The following is a 17583-nucleotide window of genomic DNA, read 5'->3' as shown; positions in this document are numbered from 1 at the left end:
CAGCTCTGTACATCAGGGACAATAGTGTAGAGTCATCGATAGTAGTCCCTGTTTCTATAAGCCAAGGAAGCTTAGCCTACTGGTACATGGCTGCCCCCAAGAATGCCATGTTCACTGACCAGGAAATACAGGTGGCTGAAGAAAGGTTGAACAAAAGAGTTTTTGGGGTTCTAGGAGTGCAGTTGTCTGCAAGGTATAGCTAAGACTGATGTATCACTGGAACATCAATATGTCAGCCAATGGGAGGTGCTGATGGTCAGTTCAGGAGGCAGGCAGAGACATGGCCAGCAAACATGCAAACAAATGGTCCAGGCAGCAGGAAAAAAGGTGGTTGATATACAGGCCAGGGTCAGTACGGGTGACAGGCAGAGGCAACACTGCACTGGTGATTAGGAACACTGTTGTTGGCTGCACTGGTCTGGTGACAGTGGGACTGATATGGTAGCAATCAGGAACAATGTTGTTGGCTGCACTAACTCTGGTGACACTGGGACCAGTGTGACAGCAATTGGGAATACTGTTGCTGGCTTATACCAGTCTATTGGAGCACTAGGACTTGTGTAGCAGCATTCAAAACACTGTTGCTGGCATACACTGGTCTGGGGACAATGGGTCTAATGTGGCAATGATCAGGAATACTCTGGCTGGAAAACACTTGTCTGGCACCACTGGGGACTGTGTGGCAACAACCAGGAATACTGTTGCTGGCTTACACTGATCTTGTGACAGTGGCACTGATGTGGCAGCAATCAGGAACATTGTTGCTGGCGTATACTGGCCTTGCAGCACTAGGACTTCTGAAGCAGTTATCAGGATTCAGGAACACTGTTACTGGCATACACAGGTCTAGCAACACTGGGAACTAGTGTGGCAGCAATCAAGAACATTTTTACTGGCTTACACTGATCTGGTAACACTGGCACTCATGTGGCAGCAATCAGGTACACCGTTGGTGGTTTACACTAGTCTGGTGATACTAGGACTTGTATGGCGGGAATCAAGAACACTGCTGCTTGCATACACAGGTCTGGTGACACTGCAACTGGTGTGATAGTGATAAGAAACCCTATTGCTGGCATATACTGGTTTGGTGACACTGGGACCGGTTTGGTGGTGATCAGAAAAAAATGTTGCTGGCTTCATTGGAGTAGTGTTGCAGTAATCTAGAGCAATTAGGTACATTGTTTCTAGCCACAGTGGTCTGGCAACACTGTGACTGGTGTGGTGGTGATCATCTGCACTGTTAGGGCTCGTTTACTTGTGAGGTTGGGGGGCGGGGGGGTTTTGGTGGTAATACTGTGCGGTTGAGTTGTGGTTTTAACCCCCCCAACTGCTACCCCCTTTAGCCACAGAGGTAACAGCTAGGGATTTAAACATGCTGTGGCTGCAATTATTTGCCTCACATTCATGGCAGGAATTATACCCCCTGTTGTGACCCAGTGAATGATGGCACTTGTGTGGGGTCCAAGGGGTTAAAGCAGACAATGGCTGGCTGCACTTACATACAGTAATTTCAGAGCAATTTATAAATAGTGGCAACATGGGAAGCGGTTAACATAAATAAAAAATATTGCATATAAATATTTCATATTTGCCATTTTGCAACCAATCGGTGATGAGTTTGATTCTGATACTCCAGTGTTTCAGATAGCTGGTTTGATGGCAAAATGTTGCTAAAAACATAATAGCAATATGTAAGTCTTTTTTTTTGTACACATTCAGCTGAATGAATCAGGTGATAATGAGGAAGCACAATCCCCTCCTTCTTTTCAAGTAGAGACACCGCTGACTAGATCTTCATAATACCAGAGCAGTCAACAAGTGCAGAGATACTGTTGGACTTTCTTATTAGACAGGCCAGCATGCACATTGCACATACATTGAAGCGTGGAGGGACCCTGAATAAAATATTTGTTTGTAAAATAAATATTATATATATTTATTCTGAATGTTATTGAAAAAGGGCAAAAGAAAAGGTTAAAAATAATTTGAAAAAAAAACTGCAAATGATTATTCATAGAATTGGTGCTACAGTTCTCGTTAGAAATAACTCTCATAGCACAATGCGGCATTGCTGAATTTAAAAGGCAATTAAAAATATAGAAACCTCTCTGTTTTGCTCAGAGTAAGCTGTATACCCACTATATGTGTAGGTGTTGGCACAAATACTACTAGGAATGATTAAAGCAATGTACCCAACCCCAAATCCACAGCGAATCAAGGCGATTCACAATGAACAGATGTCCTGCTGCTTTGCTCCACTGAGAGGGCTAATCCTTTCTGTGGACTGGTAAAGTAGGAGGGGAGCTGAGTTTGGCATATGTTACATGCTTCATGGAATAATAAAATATTAATACTCTTATGCTGCAGGAGGTAGTGGGGCTTATGCTACAGTATTCCGTGTTCTGGGTGAGAAGAAGGGCCTTTTGAGACCTTTGGTACTGTGGCTTGTCTTAATAGTCAGTAGAACTTGCTGCCATTTCTTGCATTTGGGTTATTGAAGTACTGTACTACATTTTAGGGCAATACATGATATAGTGGAGAATCAATATAAAGTACAGTATAGTATAGTACAGAAGACAAGCTCGCACTCACAGGCCGTCAGTAGGGGCGTGACCTAACATGCGCGCCCCACACCTCACCCCCCTGTTACTCGCAGTTCCCGGGGTCCTGGCTCTCCATATTTCGCAGCTTCTCCCCCTTTGGTATTTCAGTTGTGCCCTCCTGCATTCAAGGTATGTGGGCCACGTTAACCAGTGATTACTAATGGGCTTTTATTGTGCATAGGGATGAGCTTCGTGTTCGAGTCGAACATACGTTCGACTCGAACATCGGCTGTTCGCCCGTTCGGCGAATTCCGAACATTATGGGCGGTTCGCGCCAAATTCATGTGGCGCTCACGGCCCACAATGCACTGCATCATCGCAGTGCATTGCTGGCTCATGATTGGCCAAGCATGCACTGTGACCCCGCATGCTTGGCCAATCACAGCGCCAGCAGCGAGGAGAGCCATGATTGGCCACAGGCAGGATGCCTGTGGCCAATCATAGCTCAGGCTGTGTAGTACACGCCCCACACTATATAAGGCCGCGAGCGCGGCAGCCTTGTGTAGTGTGTTGGCTTCTGAAGCAGTTAGTGGGTGTTCTGTGCACCTTCAACACAGTATACACCGGTCGTTATCGGCCGATTTTTCGATCTTGCTCTTCTGTAGTGGTTGTTGTCTGCGTGCCCTGACCGCAGTATACACCGCTATATTCACCTCACCTATATAGCTAGTGATCTATCTTTTCTAATAGAGCTTGCAGTCAGTAGTGTTAGGAGCTTGTGCGTGCTGTCTGCGTGCTCTGTACCCAGTACACACCGCTATATCCACCTACATAGCTCTTCTCTATTTGAGCCATCTGCCATCTGCAGGAGTTATTGGAAGTTGTGTGTGCCTCCAGCACAGCACAGTATACATCTGTATATACCCCTTTATCTCTGGTGTTCTATAATAAAGGCATCTGCAGAAGTTAGTGGGTGTTTTGTGCCTCCAGCACAATATACACCTGTATCTACCCTTTATTGCTGTTCTCTAATAGAGCCATCTGCAGGGCTTAGTGGGTGTTGTGTGCCTCCAGTACAGTATACCCCTTTATCTCTGGTGTTCTATAATAAAGGCATCTGCAGGAGTTAGTGGGTGTTGTGTGCCTCCAGCACAATATACACTACCCAACTGCTGTTTTACCCAACTCCCTTCAGGCCATTACCATGTCTGGAAGGCCAGCAAGGAGAGGCAGACAGGCGCGAGCCGATAAAAGAGGGCAAGCAGGCTCTGTGTCTAGAGACAACAGTGCTGGTCGTGGACGCGGTGCATTGTCATCAGCACGTGGCCATGGGACACGCTTGTCCTTCTTTTCGGCAGCTGGACATGTTGAGCCGCAACATGCCAATGACTTGGTAGAGTGGATGACCAAGCCCTCTTCATCCTCCTCATCCTCTCTCATCCAGTCTCAGGGTACTAGCAAAGCAGCTACCAACGCATCGTCTTCCCTCGTCTCAATGTCATCGTCAGTGACTCCTTCCCTAGACCAACCACGTCCTCCTGAGGAGTCTCCTGAACTCTTTGAGCACAGTGTTGGGTACATGCTCCAGGAGGATGCCCAGTGTTTTGTAGGCTCTGATGATGACACTCAGCTAGAGGAAGGCAGTAGCGTGAATGCAGAGAGAGGGGATGCTCAAGAAGGACAGCAATCTGGCAGTCATGTTCCACAAGCTGCAGCATACTGCCATATGAAGAGGGAGGGGATGATGAGGGCACTGACTCCACGTGGGTGCCTGGTAGGAGAGAGGAGGAGGAGGAGGAGGAGGCACATGTCCAACGAGGCAGGATGCCCTCCGGGGGCCAGCTTAGGGGCAGCACACCGACTGAATCACACCGCAGAGCTCCGCCTGTGCAGGGCACTGCCTCTGCGCGTTATTCTAAAAGTTCTTTGGTGTGGGCCTTTTTTGAGACGAGTGCATCAGATCGCACCGCTGCTATTTGCAACATATGTCTCAAGCGTATCTCGCGTGGCCAAAACATCAGCCGCTTGGGCACCACATGCTTGACCAGACATATGTTGACCTGCCATGCAGCTCGTTGGCAAGCGTATCTCAAAGACCCACACCAAAGAACAAAGTGGACCTCTCCTTGCTCCTCATCAGCTGGCATCTCCAACCCCACTAGACCTTCAGTCCTCTCTGAAACCTGCTCTGAGAGGAATGAAGGTGTAGAATTAGGTGTGTCACAGCCAAGTGCTTCCGGGCACTCTGCTAGCAGTACACCCACGTCCGATTATAGCAGGCAAATGTCCGTGCCGCAGCTGCTTGACCGGCGAAAGAAGTTCACTCCCAGCCATCCACATGCCCAGCGGTTGAATGCTAGCTTGGCTAAATTGCTAGCACTTCAACTGCTGCCTTTTCAGTTGGTAGACTCAGCCCCCTTCCGTGAGTTTGTACAATGTGCGGTTCCTCAGTGGCACCCCAAACGCCACTTTTTCTCACGGAAGGCGATTCCGGCTCTCTACCGGCATGTGGAAGGCAATGTCCTTGCCTCACTGGACAGGGCGGTCAGCGGTAAGGTGCATATTACCGCTGACTCATGGTCCAGCAGGCATGGACAGGGACGTTACCTGTCTTTCACGGCCCATTGGGTCACTCTTCTGGCAGCTGGGAAGGATGCAGGTGCAGTAGTGTTGGAGGTTGTTCCGCCACCACACCTCAAAAATGCTACTATTGGTTGTGACACACCTCTCTCCTCCACCCCCTCCTCTTCTTCTTCCTCCATGGCCTCTTCCAGTGCTCTGTCCTCAGAACCAGCGGTGCTCCGTAGGCGTTCCAGGGGCTACGCAAGTATGCAGGCAAAACAATGCCATGCCGTGTTTGCGCTGGTTTGTTTGGGGGACAGGAGCCACACTGGGGTGGATGTTTTGTCAGCTCTGCAGGGGCAGGCCGAGAGGTGGTTAACGCCACGCCAGCTTAAACAAGGAATGGTGGTTTGCGACAATGGCACCGACCTCCTCTCCGCCCTCCGACAGGGACAACTGACCCATGTGCCCTGTGTAGCTCACGTCCTTAACCTGGTGGTGCAGCGGTTCTTGGGCAGGTACCCCGGCTTACAGGATGTCCTGAAGCAGGCCAGGAAAGTCTGTGTGCATTTCCGCCGATCATTTAATGCCTGTGCTCGGCTGGCTGAGCTCCAAAAGGAGTTGAACCTGCCCAAGAACCGCCTTATATGTGACATGCCCACCAGGTGGAACTCAACGTTGGCCATGCTGCAGCGGCTGCACACGCAGCAGAGGGCCATCAATGAGTACCTGTGCGACTACGGCACCAGGACAGGGTCAGGGGAGCTCGGTTTTTTCTCACCACGCCAGTGGGGCATGATCAGGGATGCATGCACTGTCCTGTCACTGTTTGAGGAGGCCACAAGGATGGTGAGCAGTGACAGTGCATGCATCAGTGACACTGTACCTCTTGTCCACCTCTTGGAGCATACACTGCGTGGAATAATGGACAGGACACTTGAAGCAGAACAGAGGCAGGAAGAGGAGGACTTCCTTGCCTCTCAAGGCCCCCTTTATCCAGACAGTGTTCCTGCTGTGCCACCCATCACACAGGAAGAGGATGAGGAGGAAGAAGAGGAGGAGGAGGATGATTGTGTCAGCATGGAGGTGGAGGCTGGCACTCAGCAGCAGCAGTCTTGTAGGGATGATTTACAGTCCCAAGAAACACGTGGACTTGTACGTGGCTGGGAGGAGGTAGCTGCGGATCATGTTGTCCTTAGTGACCCAGAGGACTCCGGACCGAATGCCTCAGCTAACCTACGCTGCATGGCCTCCCTGATCCTGCAAAGCCTGCGGAAGGATCCTCGTATTCTTCGGATCAAGGAGAGGGACCATTACTGGCTGGCCACTCTCCTTGATCCACGGTACAAGGGTAAGGTTGCCGACCTTATCTTGCCATCGCAGAGGGAGCAGAGGATGAGACATCTCCGGGAGGCCTTGCAGAAAGGTCTGTGCAACGCGTTCCCAGAGACTGGGAGGTTACAAACTCCTGGTCCTGGACAACGTGTTGCTGAGGCATCGGTCAGAAGGAGCGGTGGAGAAGGTGGCCGTCTGACTGATGCTTTCAGACAATTTTTTAGTCCGCAGCCCCAAGGTATGATCGGTTCCAGCAACCATCGCCAGCGTCTGATTTACATGGTGCAGGAATACCTAGGGGCAAGGTCAGACTTGGACACCTTTCCCACCGAAAATCCTCTGGCTTACTGGGTCTTGAGGATGGATCACTGGCCAGAGCTTGCACAGTATGCAATTGAGCTACTGGCCTGTCCTGCATCCAGCGTTCTTTTGGAACGCACCTTCAGTGCTGCTGGTGGCTTTGTTACCGATCACAAGGTGCGCCTGTCCACCGAATCAGTTGATCGACTGACCTTCATCAAGATGAATCAGTCTTGGATCACCCACAGCTACCAAGCACCTGAAGCTGATGTAACCAAATAATTTTTTGTGAAATATCACATCCCTTCAAGACTGCCTATGCTGATGCTGAGTGACTGTCCTGTTATGTTGATTGTCTATCCTCTTCCTCCTCCGCTGATATGTTGGAAGAACATTTCTGGTTCTGGGTGATGCCATCAGCCCAATTTTTCTGCCCCTGTTTAACAGGGGCGTTTAATTACAATTTTTGATGCAATGCTTTGCAGCAGGGCTAATTCCTGCAATAAAACTAGAGTATATGGGAGAGGTTGCAGTGTCGTGGCACCAGCACCAGTGCCTAAGGCCCAATTTTTCTGCCCCTGTTTAACAGGGACATGTAATTACAATTCTTGATATAATATTTCACAGGAGGGCCCGTTCCTGTGCCCACCCAGAGTAACTGTGAGGACTTATAGTGTTGTGGCACCAGCACCACAACCACCAAAGGTCAATTTTTCTACCACTGTTCAACAATGGCATGTAATTACAATTCTTGATATAATCGTTAACAGCAGGGCGCTTCAGCGGCCACCAAGAGTCACTTTGAGGGCTTACAATGTTGTGGCAAAACCAACACCTTGTTCCGCCATTTCTGCAGAGCATATAGGGCAGGCCCCTACTTTCAAACATCCAACTTACAAACATCTCCTACTTGCAAACGGAAGGAGACAACAGCAAGTGAGATGAAAAAAGATGTACGACAAAACAAAGTATACAGGGGTGATAACCCTTCCCTATGTTTTCCAAAAAGCTTAAAAATAGTTTTTTTGACTGGATCTACACTTTAAAAATGTACCAGTTGAAAATTACAAACAGATTCAACTTAACACAACAAACCTACACAGTCCCTGTCTTGTTTGCACCGCCTGTATACTGCTGTCCTGAGTATATAGGGCCTGGGGGCCACACGCATTTCCTTTTTTTAATATGGGTACTGGGTTCCCCTTAATATGCGTACAAGACCCAAAGGGGCTGGTAATGGGCAGGGAGGGCTACCCATGCCATTTTTCTCAATGATTTTCAACCATATTGCAGGAACCAGATATAACATTAAAACCTCAAGCAGTTTTAAATGATGTTATTTCCGTTTAATGTCATTTTGTGCAGGGACTGTTCTAAACACGGGAAACATGTGGCACTTCACAGGCATACTACAGACACCCCCCAGGCACCATATTTAATGGAATATTTCACTTTTTTTTCACTTTAATCGTCATTAAAATCAGTGCTCCCGCCAAAACGGCCATTTTTAAAAACATTTTAGGCATTGACCCATGTCCCCTGGGGCAGGAGCCAGGTCCCCAAACCCTTTTTAGGACAGTATCTTGCATATTAGCCGTTAAAATTAGCACTTTTAATTTCAAACGTTCCAGTCCCATAGACTTCAATGGGGTTCTAAAGTTCGTATGAATTTGGGGTCCATTCGAAAGTTCTGGTGCGAACCGAACCGGGGGGGGGGGGGGGGGGTGTTCGGCTCATCCCTAATTGTGAACACTGCTGGGCATATTCTGTTAAAAGTCACACTGATGGGCACCTTTTTTTATGTTAAGGGGCACTCTGATGAACAAATTTTATTTTAAGGGGCACGCTGATGGGTATATTTTTAATGTGCACACTGATTGGCATTTTTTTTCTTTAAGGGGCACACTGATGCATTCACATTAAGGATATACCCATCAGCATGCCCCTTAAAATAAAATGTGCCCATCAGAGTTCCCCTTAACATAAAAGGTTCCCATCAGCGTGACCCTTATTTACGTTATGGGGCACTCTGATGGGCAGATTTTACATTAAGGCGCACGTTTTGTTGTGCCCATCAGAGTGCCCCTTAATATAAAATGTGCCCATCAGGGTGCCCCTTAACATACAATTTGCCCATCAGAGTGTCTCTTAATATAATAACAATGCGTATATTCTTGTTTTGAAACGGCATTGATTCTTTCTTAAAAACGGGGGGGGGGGGGGGGGGGTTGCAGTTTGATCCCTTTCACACTGAGCCTTCCGGCGTCAGCGGTAAAGCAGAGTTATTTTTAGTGCTGCTTTACTGTAGTTTTCGAGCGGTGCTATTCGGATGCTAGTGGGGTGGTTTTAACCCCTGCTAGAGGCTGAAAAGGGGTTAAATCTGGCCACAGCTGTGTTTTGTCGGCAGTATGACAGCAATGCCCCATTGATTTCAATAGGAAGGAGCAGTGGAGGAGCGGTGAGTTCACCGCTCCTTCACCACTCCAAAGAAGCTGCTGGCAGGACTTTTTCTGATGCCCTGCCAGTGCACCTCTCCAGTGTGAAAGCCCTCATGCTTTCACACTGTAGTGAATGGAGCAGCTGTTTTAGGGTGGTTTGCATTATTTTTAATACTATAGCACCTGCAAAACGCCCCCATGTGAAAGGGGTCTTAGCCATCTTTGCCTTGGGCATCAAATGGCCTTGTCCCAGCACTGATCCTACCTCACCCCTCTAACTCATTGAAAGCAAGGCCCCTGCTGGATTACACATATTCAAAAAACAGAGGCTTGAGTGAACTATTAAGGGCTGGACAGCTGTATTAATTCACTGTTTAATGTGTGTCAGATATTGGCATGATCATCAATCTATGACCAGTTGCAAAAAAAGTAATCAAATGTTAAATAGGTGTAATAGGTGTAACATGTCAAAGTGAACAGCTGCATTTTGAAAACATTGAGAAACAAAGCTTCCTTCAAGTAGGTCAGGGTTGCCAACCTCCTGCAGCATTTTTTACTGACAAAACATGGAAAATTTACTGGCGGGCACATTTTTTACTGGCAACCTGATAAATTACAGAACTACTATTGAAAACTAACACATTGAATATATTTGAACAGTATAAACATGATATGGAAACCCTGACAATACCTATAACAAAGTAATTTTCTTGATATACACTTAAAATGTCAACACAGCATGAAATGATTAGCCCCTGATTTTTACTAGCAGTTGTAAAAAAAATCACAGATTTTTACAAACTGTCAGTAAATTTACTGGCGGTTGGCATCCCTGATATAGGTATGACTTTATCATACCTATCACTCTATCAGTCCAAGGCTTCCTTCTCTGATAATCCAGCATTATAAAGCTGTAAAGTACATGTCCCATCCAGGAGGTCATGTCTGCTACATGAAGAGAGGGTCAGAGCAGAGCCTGCATGGGCATCTATGAGCAGTACAAAACACAGGCAAATGATGGTAGCACTTCAGTTGTCTTCGAAGCATGAGATCCACTCTCTGTAATTGAAGTTACTTTCCATGTGAACTTATTGGACTGACACTATTTGAAAAGCAGTGATTTCACTTAGGAGAAAGTTGAGGTTTGCTTTAAACTTAGACACTTTCCACTACTTAGCTAATCTTGGTGGGAATCATTCTGATAGCATTTGTTTACTTGAAGCATCTGGAACTATGTCAGTAATTATCCAGTTATTCATTTACAATACAAATTCAACATGACTTTAAAATTGCCTAGCCTATTTAGTCATGTCTCTAGATACATATTTTATCAGAAGAAAGTAAACAGCTTTATAAACAAGTTTTTCTTGCTAATCATTCTTATGTCTTGTTATTTAATTGATGCTTCCATCTAAAATAATACTAGGAGTTTAAGGTAATTCATTTAGCTGTGAAGAGCTAAGAATTATCTTTAAGTATTCCGTGTTAGTCTCATTCATTTGCTTTTCTGATAGGCTCACCAAAACAATTAATTTAACCACTTAAGCCCCGAACCATTTGGCTGGCCAAAGACCAGAGCACTTTTTGCGATTCGGCACTGCATCGCTTTAATTGACAATTGTACGGCCGTTCGACGTGGCTCCCAAACAAAATTGACATTCTTTTTTTCCCACAAATAGAGCTTTCTTTAGGTATTTGATCACCTCTGCGTTTTTTATTTTTTGCGCTATAAACAAAAAATAGCGACAATTTTGAAAAAAAGCATTCTTTTTTACTTTTTGCTATAATAAATATCCCCAAAAAAATATAAAAAAAAATATTTTTTCCTCAGTTTAGGCCGATATGTATTCTTCTACATATTTTTGGTAAAAAAAAATCGCAATAAGGGTTTATTGATTGATTTGTGCAAAAGTTATACTGTCTACAAAATAGGGGATAGATTTATTGCATTATTATTATTATTTTTATTTTACTAGTAATAGTGGTGATCAGCGATTTGTATCGTGACTGCGACATTATGGCAGACAGATCGGACACTTTTGGTGTGATTTTGGGACCATTCACATTTATACAGCGATCAGTGCAAATAAAATGCACTGATTACTGTGTAAATGTGACTGACAGTGAAGGGGTTAACCACTATATGGTGCTGTAGGGGTTAAGTGTGTCCTAGGGGGTGATTATAACTGGGGGGGGCTGTGTGTGACATGACACTGATCACCGCTCCCAATCACAGGTAGCTGTGATCAGTGACAGTGTCATTAGGCAGAATGAGGAAATGTTTCTTTACATTAGCATTTCCCTGTTCTTCCTCACCATGAGAAGATTGTGGGTATCCCTGCGGACATCGAGTCTGCGGGACTCGTGATCACGCTCACGGAGCTCCCAGTGGGCGCGTGCACACTCCCATGCCACCTCTTAAAGGGTAACGTACAGGTACCTTAATCTGCCTATATGTGCCCTTCTACCACAGTATATCTGCGTGAGGAGGTCGGGAAGCAATTAAGAGTTGGAGTGGGGATTATTAACCATTTCAAGTGGTTGATGATATTTCATAAATACATAATGATAGCTGGGATGGTTCTCGTACTCAGGGGACAGTCACAGCCATTACATTATTCGTTATTACTATGACATGTATGGGTCTAATTATGTTCACGCTATCAGCACACACATTTTAGGTGAATTACATTGCTGTATAGTCTGCACTATTTAAAAGAGAAGTATGGCCAAAGCTTTTTTGGGTCACAGGAATGCACAAAGCCAGCGTCCCTAGACGTGTTCATGACGAAAAAATTTGTTTGGTTTAGTTTCGTTTAGATTAGTTAAAATATTCGTTATTTTGTTTTGTTAAATTCAGTTGATTAATTTTCAGAATTTGTATTCAGAATACTTTTTTGAATTTTCTTTGAATTTACCGATTTTCTTATTTTTTATTGATTCAATACATTTGAATCAATACATTTTGAATCAATACATTTTGAATCGGTCGAATCAAAAACTTTAGATTTTTTTTTTTTATTTCGAATGTGGCAACGTGAACATTGAAAATAATTCTTCATCAAATGATTACAATGACTCCTTAACCACTTAAGTCCTGAAAGTATTTACTCCCTTAATGACCAGGCTATTTTTTGCGATACAGCACTTTAACTGACAATTGCACGGTCAAAATTGATGTCCTTTTTTTCCCACAAATAGAGATTTCTTTTGGTGGTATTTAATCACTATTTTTTGCACTATAAACAAAAAAAGACTGACAGTGTTGGAAAAAAAAGGAATATTTTTTACTTTTTGCTATAATAAGTATCCACAACAAAAAAATAAATAAAAAAAGCAAGTTTCTTCATCAGTTTAGGCCAATATGTATTCTTCTACATATTTTTTGATAAAAAATTGCAATAAGCATATATTTATTGGTTTGCTCAATAGTTATAGCAGGGCTCAAAATTTCAAGTCTTGAGCTACTAGTCAGGCCTCAAGGGTTACTGGCCATCAGTTTCCCCACCCTACTCCTACCTTGCCCCGTCCCTAATTCTGCCACCAATGCAGTCTGTGCCCGCCAATGCAGCCTGTGCCACCAATGCAGCCTGTGTCCCCAATTCAGCCTGTGTCCCCAATGCAGCCTGTGTCACCAATGCAGCCTGTGTCACCAATGCAGACTACCTGTGCAGGGGAAGAGAGTAAAGCAGCCGCCCAGATGATCAGAGCGCAGGGAACATAACAGCTTTCTTTTCAATAGCTGTGTGTTCCCGGGCCATGCATCGTGAAATACAGCCCATCCCCCTTGTCTGTGGAACTTTGATAGACAGATCACCTGTCCCAGGATTGTATGAATCAAAGAGTTGCACAAGGCACCAACACAGGATGGTAGGCCTCCGACAATCGGGGGAAAGCAGGCATAACTTTTCCACTTCATCCACTACTCCAAGCGCCAGCCCATCGGTAGGCTCCAGGCGAATACCAGTGTCTATTAGGATCTTTTCCTGCATCTCAGTAGGTAGCCGAATAGCGGGAGTGCTCTGAACCCTCCGCACCATCTTCCTCTGTTGTGTGAGCAGCACGTGGCATGCTGAATGCTGGAGCGAAAAACCTTTCCTCCTGGGTGCGGTCCCTGCCACTCATCTTGTTGGTCCGGCGTGCGAGGAACTGTAACAGTATATTTCAGCAGTACCCGCCAGCGACCCCTGATGGCAGGCACTGTGGAACTTCATGTTGAGCGGCAGTTAACTGGGAGCACAGTTGAAAATGTCACTTTGTGTTGCCTTACTGTGAGAAACCAACATCTCCCTGGTTCCCAGCCGCAACCTCTCTTGGTGTCCATGTTTTATGCCACGAGCCACAGTGGCACACACAACTCCCAGTGAATTCCAACTGTTTGCAGGAAAAATAAAGTTCCTTCTTCTTGCGGTTGCTAGGGGTAACGGATCAGCGGTACTGTAAAATATCTCGGTGGGACCTCCATGAAGGGCCCTACTCCCTTGGGAGCTGCTAATAGTTCATACAGTATGGCTAGTTGTCATGGTTATGCAGTGATCTTCCTCTGGTGGCTTACCTCACCTCATGCGTTCTGACTAAGAGGCCAGCCACTTCCACCTGGTGGTTTTTATAACCTCTCCTCTAAGCATGGCTCCACCCCAGGCCCTATGAGGGAACCCTATATTAACCTGTGCACTGCAAGCCAACAATGCTGATCAACCATTATGTATTCATTGTGTGTTTGACTTCCTGGTTCCTGCTTGCCGTGTGCTCTATGTTAGACTTTGTTACCGACCTTGGCGTGTTCTCAATGATTCCTGTCTGCTTGTGACCTTGACCTTTTGCATGTCCCTGACCATCCCTGTCTGCCTGTGACCCTGAACCTTTGGCGTGTACTCTGTTGTTCCTGTCTGCTAGTTGCCCTGACCTCTACCGTATCCCCTTACTATCCTTGTCATTCCAGCCTGCTGCTTCCTTCTCCTGTAGTCTACTGGGAGCGTGAGCTGTGAGACCCTAGGGGCCGCGACCTGGAGCCAGACTGCAGCGAAGTCCATCCTCACCACTGGAGGCTCTGGCGAACACCCGCTGGCTCTTAGACTCCACACCCTGGGGAATTTATGCTCCAGCTCCCATTGGGATCTGTGTTAGTGATCCTGTAGACCTGTGTCCTGAATCTCCCTGGGTACAATCCGCAGCAGTCAGTCCTAAGGTCCACTACCTAGCGGTGCACTTCCGACTCCTACGGAGTGCATCTGTCACCTGGTCGCAGGCGACATGACACTAGTTTAACCCCCTCTTCTTCCACCCCTGCTGTAGAAATCACAGACACAGTTCAACAATTAAACAATGGCTTTTATTCTTGATGCTGCAGTCCATGTTGTGTGATCTTCCAACTCTGGAGTCTCTGAACCTCCAGACTTTCTGGCAGAGTTCTGTGGCTTTCCAGCACTGGGGTATAGGCACCCCCAGGCCTTAAAGCCCTGTTCCTGTGGGTCACATTTTGCAGCCTTTCTGGATCAAATCTTGTCCCCTCTCCCCCAGGGAGCATGTGACCCCAGTGTATATATATGAGACCCGCCCCTGCCAAAACAAACTAACGATATGACGAGGGCCATACACACTGCCTGTCCCTCAATCCCTGCACCCACCTCCTTTCCAGAATATTCATCTGGAGAGCAAGGCAGGGTTTTTCAGGGTGATGAACAGGTGGTCACACCTTCCTCTAACCTACAACTCCACCCTAACCAAACCTCCAGGCCTGTACAAAAAGAATAGTAAGGCACTGGCAATTTAACCTGTCTTTACCTATTAGCACCCACCTAAAGGTGCTGGGCGCTACATGTATATAAGGCTGTTGGTTACAGCCTTATATTCTTGGCATCCATCTAGCTATTTCCATCTAGGATCCATCTGCACGTCTCTATTATACCTGGCTTGGTATGAACTTTGCTTTATTCACCTAACTTTTGGTGATAAATTTATTTTTTCTTATATTGATTGGTTGCACTTTTTGCCTTTTCAGATGATGTGGATCTGAAGCCCTGTGTTTGCTGCTTTTTTTTTTCGTGCTGCTGCAGTGTCAGTATATGTCATCTTTCCATGATGTTTAGCTTTCTGGGCTCTATGCTGGTTTCGAAATGTATTGTTTTGGCCCCAACATCTTCTAACTATAAATATCAGGTGAAACCAATGTTACTATACCCCTCAGCTGGTACCTTGTTTGGGTGGTTCTGTATAGAGTTATTTTTAATACTATCCTCCTATATATTTCTATATACCGGTATGTTTATAGATGCCATCTTTATTGCTCAGCATATTATGAACTAATATCTAGAGATCCCAGTTGCTACTGATTTACACACAAGTTTGCCTAGATTACATGATTGTGCCTGTTTATTATACTTATGGTTTCTAATGTTGATACACTTGGGGATTCTAATTTTCCCGTCCTGTTTTCTATCTAGCACATGCCCACATGTTGCCTGCTGCGCACTTTGCATGCCTGTTGTTTGGTCGCCTTTTAATGTTGTCCTTCAGTTATTCACGCACTTGTTGAGACATCTCTCTTTTTTTTTCTACATATGTATGTTATATTTAGATGATTATACAACTGTTACAATTATTGATTGCCTCTTTCTCTCCTTAGAACGCTTATTAAGCGCCTGAAGAAGCGAGTTTTCGTGAAACATGTAGAGCCTATGAGCTTACAGTGAATGTTATTTTCTATTTAAGTTATACATGTCCTATATGGCATGACTTTTGACATTTATAGTCCACATTGGAGAGGTTTAGATGCTATTGCAATTAGTTTGCAGTATTTTAATCAAATAGTTTTTATTGAAAATATAAAAAGGAAATTGTACATATACATGAACAATCCAGGCTACAGATGCGTTGAAATACATCACACAAAAGGACACTTTTCAAACTAAACATCTTGCAAACACAATAATTGTATATTTCACATTCCTGAAGTCTCAATCACTTTGATCATCTTGTTAACTGTAAAGACTGTGCCACATATTGTATTCCGCATTCTAACCTGAATGTGTGTGGAACAACTTTGAACCTTCTTCAATTGAAGATTAGTAAGAAAATAGTGAACCAAAAGAAGAGAAAGAAAAAAAAGAAAAAGAAAGGAGGAATAAAGGAAAAAGAGAGTTTGGTGTATGAGGTTTGAGATTTGAGATTCGAGGGTACAGAAATGATATATAAATGAACCATCACAGGTGTATACCTTACAGTTCCATTTTCCCGGAGGAGGCATTCCATGCAGACCAATTATCTATGTATTTCTTTCTGGATCCATCTCTAAATGCTAGAATTTTCTCATATTCCAAGATAATATTCACTTTCATAATCAGCTCTGAGATGTTAAGAGTATCCCTTGATTTCCACTTATATACTATCAAGGTCCTGGCTGCAAAAACGATGTGCATAGCTATTGTTCTCATGGGTACTGGGTATTCTGACATACCAATACTTAATAGTGCCTTTTCCGGGGAGGGCCTGATCAGGATGCCTGTGACTCGGGCAATCAGTTTAAATACCTCGTTCCAGAAGCTCCGCAAATGCGGACACCTCCACAACATATGAAGTAGCGTCCCCACCTGGCCACATCCCCTCCAACACTCACTAGACTTCTCGCCTGAAAATGTCGCTATTATGTAGGGAGTGAGATGCCATCTAGCTGTTATTTTCGCAGCCAGTTCCTCATAGTTCGAACATCTCGAAAATCTAGCATTATTTATAAAAGCTAGTAACCATTGTTGCTCAGTAAATTTCTGTCCTAAGTCTGTCTCCCATCTCTCCAAATGTCCGAACCGATAAAAAGAAGACTTTGCATTGAGTAAGTCATACATTAATGAAATTCCCTTAAGTTTGGGATTGGGTGAATTCAGGAAGTCCCACACCATCGTAATAAACTTAGTGCCTGACTCCTTCTTTTTTTGGAACCAAGACATAATTTGACAATATGTCAAGAATTCAGTCTGGGGTATATTAAATTTGTTTTGGAGTACCTGGAAGGGCATGATGTGGTTGCCCTCTAGAAGGTCCTGAACATTGATTATCCCGCCTCTGTGCCAAATGGACAGAGACATGTTTGGAATTAACCAAAGAAGAGATTCTATGGGGATAGGAACCAAGGTGAATGATTTTGTAGTGTGGTACAATGTAAGCAGATCCTTCCAGGCTCGTAAGGAAGCCTGAACGGTGGGGTGGTCATTAATAAATTGGAATTGCTTGGAGTTATAAGCAATTAGAAGGGAGCGGAGCGACTTAGGATGTATCCAGGCCTGTTCCAATTGACACCAAGGCTTCGGCTCTAGGGTGGAAAACCATCCCCGTAGCTGATCCAGAACCGCTGCCGTGGCGTAGTCCCGTAGGATAGGAACACCCAATCCCTCCGCATGTTTCTTCTT

The sequence above is a fragment of the Lithobates pipiens genome, unplaced genomic scaffold (genome assembly GCF_037356315.1).
Source record: "Lithobates pipiens isolate NorthernLeopardFrog02 unplaced genomic scaffold, aLitPip1_a1.2 Scaffold_8, whole genome shotgun sequence".
NCBI classification, from domain to species: Eukaryota; Metazoa; Chordata; class Amphibia; order Anura; family Ranidae; genus Lithobates; species Lithobates pipiens.
This window is presented reverse-complemented; position numbering follows the sequence as displayed.